The 15,365-nt window shown below is 42.6% G+C and overlaps 1 long non-coding RNA gene across 5 annotated transcripts in view; it reads left to right on the forward strand.

The window, feature by feature from the left end:
- The first annotated feature begins 1,708 nt into the window (after positions 1 to 1,708).
- The window catches only part of LOC146019480 (uncharacterized), a 16,437-nt gene continuing 2,780 nt past the window's right edge, over positions 1,709 to 15,365 (forward strand). For 3 of the 5 annotated variants that reach the window (XR_014450567.1, XR_014450565.1, XR_014450568.1), the window contains exons 1-5: positions 1,720 to 1,808; positions 3,976 to 4,099; positions 6,102 to 6,161; positions 6,348 to 6,397; positions 7,406 to 7,455. This is a non-coding gene — a long non-coding RNA (uncharacterized LOC146019480). Of the gene's footprint in view, positions 1,809 to 3,975; positions 4,100 to 6,101; positions 6,162 to 6,347; positions 6,398 to 7,405; positions 7,456 to 15,365 lie in introns of all 5 variants that reach the window. The other 2 variants (XR_014450566.1, XR_014450569.1) reach the window with 2 other exon arrangements.

Here is a 15,365-nt window from a genome sequence, read left to right on the forward strand (position 1 = left end):
GGTGTGCACAGGCACACCCTAATGCACACACCCAGCACTGCCCATAACCATGCCCCCCAACCGTCAGCTCATGGCTGCTGCAGCACTGTCACTCATATGAGGATGCTGCTTCACCCCCAGCACTGCCCATAACCATTCCCTCCAACCGCACTGTGACCGTCAGCTCCCGGCTGCCGCAGCATTGTCACTCATATGAGGATGCTGCTTCTCATCCACCCAGCTGATTACCCCTCAGCCCCCATACTTATAGCCGGGAATGGAATGGAGACTCACTAGTCTGAAGCGGAGGTGAGGGAGACTGATGCTCTGCCTCCTTATAACCGCGGTGTATGTGGAGTGATATGTCAATGTTGCACGTCATTGTGCATGCACCTGTCTCTCTCCCCGGGTCCCCTGTACTGTGCTGCCTGCGCCGATGGAGGTGGAAAGAGGGCTGTAGCCACAGTGCCATGAGGCGATTGCTGCCTAACCAGCTTAAAGGCTCTGAGGCTGTCAGGGCAGGATAGTAATGATTATGTGCACTGTGGTGACTTCACCCCTGACAGCTAGCGGCTGGGGGTATGTGAAATGTGTATGTGCCAGGCTGAGGCATGTGCAAGCTAGGGGAAAAAGAAGGTTGGTATAATGTGCCATCCTGTGGCATGGGGAAAGACGCTGGGTATGTACCATGCTGGAAGAAGGAGGCTTGGTATGAGCCATGCTGGGGCTTGGGAGAAGGAGGTTGGCATAATGTGCCATGTTGAGGGAAGGAGGCTATTATAATGTGCCATTATGTGTCTTGGGGAAGGAGGCTGAGTATGTGCCAGCTGTTCTTAGACAGCCATTCACTAAACAGGAAATACAATATATATGCTGGATTTAATGTGAGCTCCTAGACTTGTAGCTTTTGCCATTACTAATCATCTGAGTGTGTGCCAGCCAACATCCTATGCCAGCCATCCTATGCTCTATTCAATACATATCCCTATATTTAGTTTGCATTGATGCCCAGTAGGCGGTGATTGACACACCCCTCCAATGGTGCACCCCCTAATAAAATAGGCTGCGCACATCTATGGTAGTGTGTGTATATGTGTGTTTATCAGGGGTAGAGCCCTTGTTGCTTCAGTGTTATAAAACAATAAGTGAATATCCCAATAAGTGGGATACTAGGATTTGGCCCTAAAAACGCTCGTATTTGCCTGCACCTGCACAAATCTAATGCCTGGCAGCACTGGGCACCTGCTCAGATGCTGCTCCTGATCACAGGTGTGCGGCCTTGCGGTAGTGTGTAGCATGGCGCAAAATGTCATGCTGCACAGCCCGCCTGCTGCACCTTCCTGGCTCCTGCCCACCGCACTGGTCTCCTCCTGTCCACGGCAACGCTTTGCTCCTGCTGCTACCTGCCACCGCTGGGTAAGTGGCACTGCTGGGTGCCCAGATTGGGGAGAGACGAGGGGATTACAGTTCAATATTACATTAACAAACTCAATCCAGGGTATCCCAAAAATTCCTGGATTTAGCATTTTTTTTATTCCAAATCCAGGGATTGAAAATATGTCCTGAGATTGGCATTTCTACTGTACAGTGATTTCAACACTCATTCTACAGTAATTTTCACTATTATCTCCCTTGTTGTTTTTTAATAATGTGTAATATTATTATTATTATTATTATTATTACTTACTACTATCATTGTGATATTATGCTGCACCGTCACACTTACTGTTGTGAGACCACTGTGATGTCATCATGCATCGGAACACACTGCACCTTCCAGACTTAGCATCCATATCTGCTGTAACCTACAAGGAGAGCACAAGTGTTAGGTAAGTGCTACTTACTAGGGTTACTATTTAATAAATGGTAACTAAATATATGCTTTAAGAACTACTAGTAGTATAACTACTAATTAGAACATATCTGTATATAAGTATATGTAGCAGCAAAAAAGTAAATGTAAGTAAATTGAGCTCTTTGAAAACATGACAGTTGGCCACCCCTGCCTGCGCCCCTGCCGGGTGACCTGGTAACTGTCACAGTTGTATCTAGCCACCCACTAAGCAGGGATAGTACAGGGTATCGACTCCTAAAGGGAATAAAATGTTGAAACGTGGCACATCAGCTAGCATATCTCTAATTGCCAGTGGACATCGATAATAAACAGATTAGCAACTGACATATTATTATTATTAGTATCAGTTTTTATATACTGCGTTTCTGGGATGGAGGGCAAAGGAAATAATGCCAAGGGAAGGCGACAGACATACCTAAAATAACATGTCAGCATTATTAAGGGTGCAACAATAAAATACCATAACCGTACTAGTTAGACAAAAGGAAAGGATTTTGGACTGCAGGCGGCACTCGGTGGGCTTGTAGTGAAACAGATGGTGATGTTTGGTGGTGGTGACATATATGTCTTTTCTTCAGGATAACAAACATGTTTGTTATCCTGAAGAAAATACATATAGGTCTTGAAACGTCGATATGACTAAATAAACATCACCATCTGTTTCACTACAAGCCCACCGAGTGCCGCCTGCAGTCCTTCCCAGTGAAGTACCTATCTGCATGTATTATACTTAGGAAGGTACCAGTGGATAGATATATATACATACACACACATACATACATACACACACACACACATACATACACACACACACACACACATACATACACACACACACACACACACACACACACCATATATATAGAAATGAAGGCACAACTTCATATAATAGTGCCTGAGTGGCCTTCATACCAAGATGGGAATAACACTATGGGGTGAAAATGGGAAGAGTGCGTCAGGCCCAAAATGTAATGAAGTAGGGTCAAGACAATGGACAGCGGGTAGGGGAGAATTTAGTATCCTGGTGGGATGGAGTCATCCAATTGCTGGGGTCTCCAATGGGCAGATGCAGACTCCATACTGGCTGGGTAAATGCTTACCAGGTTTTTATCCAATGCCCCCATGGGTGAAGCCTTGCAGAGAGGGGCCCAGAAGATTCTGGAATAGGATCCAGGCAAGATAAGAGATGGTTAATGCCATTGAAATAAGACCGTATTGTAATATTCCAGCAAGTTACCCTATCAATTCATTATAAATGTATAATAAATATAGTTAAAATGTAATAGGTAAATTTTATGTACTAAAGTGATTCATGTCAATGTTATATTATAAAATGATTCCTTCACAGAAGGAATTTCGTAGGTAAAACATTTCATGCACAAAAAAGAAGGGTCAGGGGTTGGATTAGGTGGCGCACACCAATTCAAATGTATGTTAATGATTCTATTAAAACTTAACTTTTATTAGTCTTATTTGTTAAAATAATGGGGCAGATGTATTAAGCCCAGCCAATCAGCTCCTTACTGACTTTTTTCAAACACAGCCTGTAACATGGCAGTTGGGATGTGATTGGCTGGACGTTTATCTCTCTTTATCACCCTTGCATTTATCTCTTGTTAAGTCTTAATACATCTGCCCCAATGTTCCTTTTTGCTTGCACGGACGATCAGGAGCAGTATTCAGTTGGTGAAATTGTCAGGGGTTACAAGTTTTCCCACATACAACACATAAACATAAAGATCGTGCAAGAAAAGGACTGACAAATACACCGCTTTAACATCTCCGACAGGATGTCTGCTGAGTGTCAATTTTGTTATATGTTGTCTCCTATATATGTTCTGTTGGATGAGTATATATATTTTATATTGATTGAGTGAATAGTTTTATCCAGATTAATAGATAAGGAGAGAGAATTTCTATATTGTTATTGTATGATTTATTATTCTCTCCTCCTACTCTATATTGATAGGGGATCACGCGCTTTCAATATAGATACAAAGGCTATTCACTCAATTAATATGAAATCAATATACTGAATCCCATCCAACAGAATATATATACTGTAGGAGTTGAAATATCAAAAATTTACTCAGCAAAACATTACATGAGTGTGACAGTATATTGCCTAATTCTTTAATCAGTCAGGTAGTTGACGCAGTCTCCAAGTGACCTCCAACATCAAAAAGGTGAAAAGTGTTATAAAAAGGAAATTCAAGCCCCAAAAAACATCACAGCAGAAGACACCAGATCGAATATCCACCACAGGTAAATCACTCAAACTTCAGTGGCCACACCTCCCTGCATTGGCCCGCCCTCTTCCATAACCTGGGCCTGACAAAGCTATCAAGACATCTGATGGCTCAGGACCAATTCAAATTATTTAAGGTCCACTTAATAGGCAACACCAGAGAAGGTGGCTTCCAATCATAACATATGTGGACAAACAGGAGCAAGAATTGCCCCTCGCCACATAACTGAACATAAAGATGACAAACATAATTTACTATATTCATATTCAAAATTTCATATATTTTTTGAATTTCTCAAGAAGAAACATTAGGCCTAGGGGTGACATGAAAAATGATGATACTCTAGAGCAGTGGTTCTCAACCTCGGTCATCAAGGACCCCCAACAGTTCACATTTTGTAGGTCTCCACACAGAATCACAGGTGAACTAATTAGCTCCACCTGTGATCTTTTAAAATGTGTCAGTGAATAATGAGTGCACCTGTGATTCTGTGTGGAGACCTGGAAAACGTGCACTGTTGGGAGTCCTTGAGAACCGAGGTTGAGAACCACTGCTCTAAAGTGACGTTAGTCAAAAAGTTTGGGAACCACTGGTATATCCCCTGATCTTATACACTGTCATGGTCATCCTGTGTAGTTATCTTCTGTATCAGGATTACATGTGGATTATGGGCCTGATTCAGAGTTGATCACAAAAGCCAAATATTTCTCAAATGGGCAAAACCATGTTGCACTGGAAAAATACATTTGGGTGAGTCATTTTGTTTCTGCGCAGGGTAAATACTGGCTTCTTTATTCTTAGGGCGAGATGTATCAAATGGAAAATGCGGCAAAACCCCGGTTTTACCGCATTTTCCTATGTATCAAAAATGATACCGCAGTGAAGGGTATCGCCACCTTTGGGTGGCGATACCCTATAGAAGCCTATGGGCTTCTTTTCGCCGCCGACGCAAACCCGCCGCCTCGCCGCCCCCCCCTCTGGCTTACCTTCCTGAAGGGTCCTCCTGGACCCTGGAAAGTAAACCTCTCCTCCCCCTATCGACGCAGCCGGACGTCCTTCCGGCTGCAGGGGGGAGGAGGAGGCGCCGGGGACAGCTTGCTTAGCTGTCCCCGGCGTGACGCCGCGTGAGGGATGCAGGAGCCGGCTGGGAGGTGACTGAGACCCCCCGCACACCACATTCCAGGTATCGCGGAGGGCCTCCGTCACCACAATGCCAGCCGCATATGTTAGTACATATGCGGCGGGGGCGGCACGAAAGGCGGCGATGTATTTTAATACATCCCGCCCTTACACTGCAATTTAGATTTCAGTTTGAACACGCCGCACCCAAATCTAACTCTCTCTGCACGTGTTCCATCTGCCCCGCCTGCAGTGCACATGGTTTTGCCCAATTGAGAAAGATTTGGCTTTTGCGATCTACTGTGAATGCGGCCCTATGTCAGTACGGATTATAGCCCCATACATCTGGCATCGGAAAGTTGTGTAGAATGTCCCTCGTTAATGATCCGCTCTATCATCTGTACACACACAGACAAGGGGTGGTTAGTGATCCGCAGGAGCACACATTGCACCAAAATAAGCCATATTGCTCATTATATAGCCCAGTGTTTATGGGGCTTATGTGGCGGGTGCACTGCAAGTAGTGTGTCAGGAGGGTCATGTGTGGCTTTTGTGTGTTGATGATTTACAAAAAAAAAGCATAATAAAAAAAAAGTTTAATAAATTGGAGGTAAAACAGCTGATAAAGTTAGGGGCATGAATCCAGAATGAAAATATAGTGCTATTGATTGTTTGAGAAAGGGGGCCCCAAACCAGTATCTTGCCTAGGGCCCGTTAGGTCTAAATCCATCTCTGCTTCATTTACTGAGTATACTATGATTATTGTATTGGTGTTATTATTATTTATAATGTCTGATATGCACGTTATATGGCCTTTTGTAGTATCACTGTACTACAGCAGATGTGTTCCAGCAGATGTATTCATATGTATAATGTTACTGCTTTCTTGCTGTCAATAGTCATGGAAAGAACTGAGTATCCAACGCAACTGTGGCACAACATAAAGGGCCTTATTGCTGGTAAGTAATATTATCTATTTTCCACTAGGGGTGCATGCGAAGTCTATTGCTCTGTTGTAACACCATCAAAGTTGCAACCGTATAAGAATCTGACTCAGTGTGTAGTCTCCGCTACAAGTCGCACTGCCAATAAACAGGCAAAGTCAGGGCACCACAATGACTGTGATTTTGTTTTTTAACCTACAGAACTAATAATAGTGACAAGGAAAAATGCTCATTGCTTCATGAGGAACATGGTACGTTACTAACTCACCTTAGGAATATCATGGCTTCTGGCTGTCGGGGGATTGGGCCATTGGAGCGATTTATTGCTGATGTATGGGGACATTATTGTCATAAACTCACAATAGGTGATAACTAGCTTGTACTGTTAGTTACATACTTTACTCGGTACTTGTTTACTAGCACAGCGCCCATCGTGGGCCATCGCATACCTTAAGTTAAGGTATGAGATGGGACCAGACTGACGCGATTTGGGGCTATTTTTAGCCTTTTCCGACAATTAGAAAATCGGGTCCATCGCATGCCATTATAATGGCATGCGATGCGACCCACGCGATTTAACATTGAATGCATTGTACTCAATGTTAAATTCCTATGTAAAATCGGGTCCATTGTATGCTATTATAATGGAATACAATGTGACCAATGCGATGGACCCGATTTTACATAGGGAACAATGTTAAATGGGCCAATGGACCCGATTTTTGATTGTATACCCACCCTGATGGGTAATTTGTATGTCAAAGTATGTATGTGGTGAGTGCACGCGTAATACCTGTGAAGTAATGCGCGTGCGCTCGCCACGCTTCGGGCTCGGTGTCTCGCTGCGCTCGCCACACTATATAAAATCAACTCCACGCCGACGTGGATAGTGGGGGTATGAAAAGGTCGGGGGACGCGTACCGCTGCGCTCGCCACGCTTCGGGATGGCGTTGATCGTGGGGTGGCGTTAACAATGGGGGGGGGCATTTGACCCATCAGGGTGGGTATACAATGAAAATTGGGGTCTAGGGGGGCATTTTACATTGGGCCCAATGTAAAATCGGGTCTCAGGGACCATTTTACATTGCTTCCAATGTAAAAATCGGGTCAATCGCATCGCATGCGATTTGGTTGCATGCGATGCAATCGGCACGATTTTTACAGACCTGATGGATACAATTAAAATCGTTGGCGCCGTGCTAGGAAACAAGTACCTTTTACTCTTTTTCTAACATATTTAATTATCTCCCTTACCACAGAGAACAACCTGCAGTAACATAAGGGAGGCCATCCAAGCACTCCTGGAAAAGTAAGTGACTGTCACATATCCTGAAAACTGATTGTACACATAACTCACATGATGACAGGTGCAGGGGCAGGAGGTGTGATTGGGGTATACACTGTAGGTTGCCATATGGATCCCTAAGCACAGACCACATTAACACTGCACACACTATAGGAACACTATACAGGTTATACACCACAGGCACACTGCACACACTATAGGAACACTATACAGGTTATACACCACAGGCACACTGCACACACTATAGGAACACTATACAGGTTATACACCACAGGCACACTGCACACACTATAGGAACACTATACAGGTTATACACCACAGGCACACTGCGCACACTATAGGAACACTATACAGGTTATACACCACAGGCACTGTACACACTATAGGAACACTATACAGGTTATACACCACAGGAACACTATACACACTATAGGAACACTATACAGGTTATACACCACAGGCACACTGCACACACTATAGGAACACTATACAGGTTATACACCACAGGCACTCTGCACACACTATAGGAACACTATACAGGTTATACACCACAGGCACACTGCACACACTATAGGAACACTATACATGTTATACACCACAGGAACACTATACACACTATAGGAACGCTATACAGTATATACTGTACACCACAGGCACACCGCACACACTATAGGAACACTATACAGGTTATACACCACAGGCACAACGCACACACTATAGGAACACTATACAGTATATACACCACAGGCACACTGTACACACTATAGGAACACTATACAGGTTATACACCACAGGAACACTATACACACTATAGGAACGCTATAACAGTATATACTGTACACCACAGGCACACCGCACACACTATAGGAACACTATACAGTATATACACCACAGGCACACTGTACACACTATAGGAACACTATACAGGTTATACACCACAGGCACACTGCACACACTATAGGAACACTATACAGTATATACACCACAGGCACACTGTACACACTATAGGAACACTATACAGTATATACACCACAGGCACACTGCACACACTACAGGAACACTATACAGGTTATACACCACAGGCACACTGCACACACTATAGGAACACTATACAGGTTATACACCACAGGCACACTGCACACACTATAGGAACACTATACAGGTTATACACCACAGGCACACTGCACACACTATAGGAACACTATACAGGTTATACACCACAGGCACACTGCACACACTATAGGAACACTATACAGGTTATACACCACAGGAACACTGCACACACTATAGGAACCCTATACAGTATATACTGTACACCACAGGCACACTGCACACATTATAGGAACACTATACAGTATATACACCACAGGCACACTGCACACACTATAGGAACACTATACAGTATATACACCACAGGCACACTGCACACACTATAGGAAAACTATACAGGTTATACACCACAGGCACACTGCACACACTATAGGAACACTATACAGGTTATACACCACAGGCACACCGCACACACTATAGGAACACTATACAGTATATACACCACAGGCACACCGCACACACTATAGGAACACTATACAGGTTATACACCACAGGCACACCGCACACACTATAGGAACACTATACAGGTTATACACCACAGGCACACCGCACACACTATAGGAACACTATACAGGTTATACACCTCAGGCCCTCTGCACACACTATAGGAACACTATACAGTATATACACCACAGGCACTCTGCACACACTATAGGAAGACTATACAGGTTATACACCACAGGCACACTGCACACACTATAGGAACACTATACAGTATATACACCGCAGGCACACTGCACACACTATAGGAACACTATACAGGTTATACACCACAGGCACACTGCACACACTATAGGAACACTATACAGGTTATACACCACAGGCACACTGCACACACTATAGGAACACTATACAGGTTATACACCACAGGCACACTGCACACACTATAGGAACACTATACAGGTTATACACCACAGGCACACTGCACACACTACAGGAACACTATACAGGTTATACACCACAGGCACACTGCACACACTATAGGAACACTATACAGTATATACACCACAGGCACACTGCACACACTATAGGAACACTATACAGGTTATACACCACAGGCACACTGCACACACTATAGGAACACTATACAGTATATCAGGGTTGCCTACTTTTGAAAAATCATTTCAGGGAGAAAAGTAAAAGCCAGGGGGCGGGCCTTGCGTCGCCAGGGGGCGGGCCTTGCGATATTTTGATAAGCATGCAGCCAAATTGCGTTTGTGTATGGGTGTATTTGAAAGTGGCAAAGAAAATCACTTACACATTTTATTCAAAAGGCAAAGATTTTTATATTTTTAAATAATTGTAAACATTAAATAACATTAACAAAATTATAAACAACTATTCAACAATAAGTACTTCACTTAATAAATAAATTAAATGTCTTAAGTTTTAAATAAAATCTTTAAATAACCAAAAATTCACTTACTAACGAAACTGTGCACAAGAGATTTCAATCTGATTATAAAAATGTAGATATTCAGAAACAATAGCAGCTTCACATGTAAACTATAAAGTACTGTAAACAAACTTGTATAAAGTGCAGCCTCCAAAATTCACAAGCATCAACATAGAAATCAAGCAAAAACACACAACACCACTGATTCCTTCTGTTCACGTGATTTCTTTAGTTGATATCCTGCAGACTTTGCTTTCGATAAAAGCTCTGTGGAGGGTTGGAATTGGTAACAGTTCAGGTCTGTAAACAAATTATGCTTGCATTGCAGCAGGCTTTTTAAAGTGCCCTCTGTTGCCAAATTTCCCCTGGCCTCAGTCTTCACTATGCGGACCATGCTGAACACACGTTCAATTTCGGCATTGCTGTGCGGGAGGACAAGAAGAGATTTTGCCATTTTGCATAAAAAAGGAAACTTTGGGTTCCCTGTTGCTGGATAAGTGACTATACTGAGTTCATGCCAGATGCAATCCACTCGTTCAATACCTTCATCTGTGCAATTTCTTAAAGAGGACTCAGACAAGTCAAAAACACGGTATTCTGAGAATTCTTTGTGTAATTTTTGCATTGATGTATGTTCAACCACCTGAGGAAAACGTTGTGCCAGCACTTCGATGTCTTTAAAGTGTGCTTCCAGCCGTTTTCTGTAATCGAAGACCTTCATTGCCTTTACTACCTCATCACACAAGGGAAACTTATTTTTCATGTATGCTAAAGTAGAAGCATAAAAGTCCCTTACTTCCTTAAAAAACTTTCCTACCGTGCTTGGCTCTAGAGAAGTGCAGGTCCTGATGTAGTTGCGAGTGGTAAAGCCAATAAACAATTCTCTGTCTTCCAGTTGCACATTTGGGTCACAAAAATCTATGCCAAGAAGGGCTTCTAAAGTGTCAGCAGCTTTAATGAGGTTGGGTTTGACCAATTTTAAGAGAAGTATTCTGTACAAGTCTATTAACCCCTTCCCGACATTTGACGTATATATACGTCATGGCCGGGAAGTACTTCCCGACACATGACGTATATATACGTCATGACTTTAAATTGCCACCCCGTCTCGAGACGAGGTGGCAGAGGGACAATGTCTGCTGTCCCTGACAGCAGACATCCTCCCTCATTGCCCAGGGGGGGCAGCGATGCCTCCCGTCTTGAGCGATCGCTGCTATTGGCTGTTAAAAAGTGAATAGCCAAAAGTAGCGTTGAAATGCATGTAGTGTAAAATTTAGACTCTGCTGCCCCCTAGCGTCCAAAAAAAATAAAGGCGGTTTAAATAATGATTTAAAAATAAAGAATAGATATGGTCTTTGTTAGTTATTTACTATTTTGAGTGATATGATTATTTGTCTCACAAGCAGAAAATGGAACATTTTGCAAATAGCAAAATGTTCCATTTTTTCACGACACTTTGGTATTTTTCCCCAAAAAAAAAAAACTGTATCGACCAAATTTCACCACTAATTTAAAGTACAATGTGTCACGGGAAAACAATCTCAAAATCACTGGGATAAGTAAAAGCAAAAAAAAGTTATACCCACTTAAGTGATACATGTCAGATTTGAAAAAAATGGCTCTGTCAGGAAGGCAAAAACTGGCTGCGTCAGGAAGGGGTTAAACACTCATGCAATTTGTGTACAAAAGGGGAACGGTACTGAAGTACAATGTTGGTTTCATTGAATGAACCAAGCACTGAGTGAAGGAAGAGGAGATATAACTCTGTTTTTGCATCCTCAAACACTTCACAGAGAGCTCTGCTTATTGCATTCTTATCAGAGTCTTCAGACTGGAAAAATGATTTAAAAGCGGGAAGCATTTTCAGCACTCTCTCAATACAGGGATGCAGACTAAGCCACCTGGTTACCCCATGTTTCAGGATTTTAGAATACTCCATTTCTACAAACGCAGTCATCTCCTTTAGACTCTGTACTCTTTTAGCACTGTACCTGAAATAGCTGTTAAGTTTAAAAAGAAAAGAATCGGCATCAAACGAAAGTGCATTGCTTCCTTTTCTGGCAGCTAGGTGCACCAGATGACATGGGCAACCTTCGGTAAAAACGGAAGGATTCTTCCTTGGATTAAAGTCTTTACAGACCTATATCTACCCATGTTGACAGAGGCATTATCCAGACAAACGCCAATGCAATTTTTCCACGGAATATGATGTTTGTCAAATACCTTGTCAACTGCATTAAAAATATTACTGCTTGTGGCATCATTGCAGACAACTAGATCAAGGAGTTTGGGTTTTACTTTCCCATCAGTGTCAAAATAGGACACCAAAATGGGAAATAACTTCTCCTCTGAATCATTCCCACCATCTAGTGCCAAAGTAAAATGTAAATTCTTTAATGCCTCTATGACCGGTTGTGTACAGTGTGGAGCAAGAGCATGATTAATGATTGCAGAGGATTTGGTTCTACCACAACCATATTTTTGCACAGAAACCTCACTGGAATTTGGCATCATGGCTCTCATTAATTTTCCCACATGATCAGAGGCAGCAATAGAGATGTTGTGCTCGATAAGAAAACCGGTGAAAAGGATTTCCGCACGAATAACTGTATTTTCGTCCCGTGAGGTATTTAAGAAGCTATCCATCTTTTTGCTTGTTTCCCGAGCTTCTGATATTTTTTTGTGTTTTGGACCTTCAATGTGGCGTTTACAGTCATTCAGGCCACCGTGCTTCAAGTCAAAATCACTGTTACAGACAGTGCAGTAAGCATAATACTTTCCACGTGTGGATTTTTTTAACACTGGGTAACTTTGTGTTACTTTTTGTGTAAATTCACAGTAGTATTTTTTTTTTTTAGCAGGCGCACTTTGCGTTTCATCCTGCTCCTCTATATTACTAGCGCAAGGCTCCTCACCACCGCATGAACTTGTACTCGGATTCTGGGTATCTATTAAAGATGCGTTGCTGTCTTCACCACTGTCTATTACACACTTACTGTAGGTGAATCAAGTGCAATGGCCATAGGTTCACTCTCCTCCCTCGGTTGGGGTTCAGGGGGTTGTGATGGTTTGCCACCTTGCTTGCCAAAGAAGATACGTATATCCATTATAATATGAAATTAGGAATATTCTTAGGGAACCGATTTGTATTCTGCAAAGTAATTATAAATAAATTAGTTTATTGGGGGATTTTACAAATGTTGCTGTTAAGCTACATATGTATAAGTATTATCTTTGGAAACAAACTTATTACCTGCATCTACTACAAGAGCACTTATTTTAATAAAAAAATTTTTTTTTAAATTAAGAATGAAATGGAAGTTGTTAAGGACATGTTTGGTGTGACAAAGTGATAAGTAGCGTCGGAGTGGGAAGGATAGAAAATACACACATACAAATGACATCAGGACATTTAACCTGCATGTGCCTGTCGCTTGGCAGAAAGCTACTGCAGGTACTCACAATAGTAAATAATTTGTGTATGCACAAAAGCCTACACATGTAGTGTCCAGTACAATATGCAGAAACCTCTCTGTAGTGTATGTTACTGCAGTGTAAAGTGTTTTCAGTTTACATTATTTCTTACTTGCCTTCAGTTGTGTGTAATCCGCTCACTTCTCTCGGTATGATAAAACCTCTGTACGATACAACCTCTGCAAGACGACTTGATAACTGTGAAATGACAAACTAATTATTAAAAAAATATATATATCCTGATGACGAAATTAAAATCTTGAAACATTGATGACTGAGTTTGGATTCCTTGTGAGTGCCGCCAAGGCTATACTGTTTATACATATATCTTCTATAGTGTTCATTCTAGCACCCACTATCTTTGAAAACCCATGTAGTTCCTCTTCACTGCCTGGGGTGTCACTGTCTGCTGTAGTACTTCTAGCACAGTGTGGTCTGTATATCAGCACTGATATGCAAACCAGACCTGTGCTAGAAACAGCATATCAGACAGACAGTGACACCCCAGGACGGGGAACAGGAACTGCATGGATTTTCAAAGATAGTGGGTGCTAGAATTAACACTACTTCTAGATCAGGGGTCCTCAAACTATTTTGCTCTGGGACCCCACTAGACAAAAAAAATAATTCCAGGAACCCAGCAAGTTACTGCAGAAGGTCATCACAAGTGTAGTCAGCAGACAGCACATACATGGCAGCATTGTGGAAGCACAAAATGATGGGAGTCTAAATAACAGACAACTCAACAGATTTCAGACTTTTTGAATCACTGACAGATTAGAAAAATCAGCCAGATGGCCAGCAACTTGGAATCGCGACCCCATACAGAGAAGGTCAGGACTCAGTTTGAGAACCACCGTTTTAGATAAACCCATTGATATGATCATTCAGGCACTTAGCAGACCAATAGGAAGACAGGTCTCTACGCATTAGATAATAATAATGTTTGATTTATCACTCCCCAGTACCCTGGTATGGATGCACAGCAGACACGGACCCAGGTGCACAAGGGGACTAGTGAAATAAGACATCACCCAGCCATAATTCAAAGTAATTTACCATTTTCTTAACCATATGAAAAGATCTAGCTTGTGACCCAATATACTGGGGGAAGGAAGCATGGCAGCATAGTTCTGCTTCACACAATGCATTTGCCTTAGCACAGCAGTGCCACACATGATAGCTTACACACAAACATTGAACTAACCAGTGACCTGTAATTCAAAGTGATTTAGTTCACCATTCAAAATTAAACCACTCTTTTTAAGATAAGATAAAGTAATTCACTTTGTCTATCTCTAAAACTCTAGCTATCTGCCAAGCCTCATCCATCACAATTCCCAGGGGCTTCATCCCAAAAGAAAGCCCCACCCCACCAACAGCCCTATATCATGACAGATAAAATAGATGATATCTGCCACCCACAGAAACCTGCGTGACTGTACCGAGGCGAGGCAACGCATGTAAAAAAATAAATATAATAAAGCCCTTGTGTGAAAGCTGCTTAGCAGTTGGTGGGATCCGAATATGTAAGGGAGTTCTCTATTGGAGGTGCACCCCAGCAGCATGTGTCCGAGGCTTAGTCTTTCTAATATAGTACACAGTAGGCTCTGCCCTTTAACAAGGGATGTGCCCATCCACTAAAATGATTTATGCCCCATCCAGCTTCTTGCTGCCCCGGCCCTGTCCATCAATCTGCCAGGCTTCCACCCATCCACTGTACTACAAAAAAATGTAATCATGTGCTGTACAGCTTCTCACTGCCCTGGCCCTGTCCATCATCTGCCAGGCTTCTGCCCATCCACTGTGCTACAAAAAATGTTATATGCTGTACAGCTTCTCACTGGCCCATCCCTGTCCATCATCTGCCAGGCAGAAGCCTGGCAGATGATGGACAGGGCAGGGCAGCGAGAAGCTGTCCAGCACATGATTA

Source organism: Crinia signifera, chromosome 7 (genome assembly GCF_055691185.1).
Source record: "Crinia signifera chromosome 7, ASM5569118v1, whole genome shotgun sequence".
Taxonomy (NCBI): domain Eukaryota; kingdom Metazoa; phylum Chordata; class Amphibia; order Anura; family Myobatrachidae; genus Crinia; species Crinia signifera.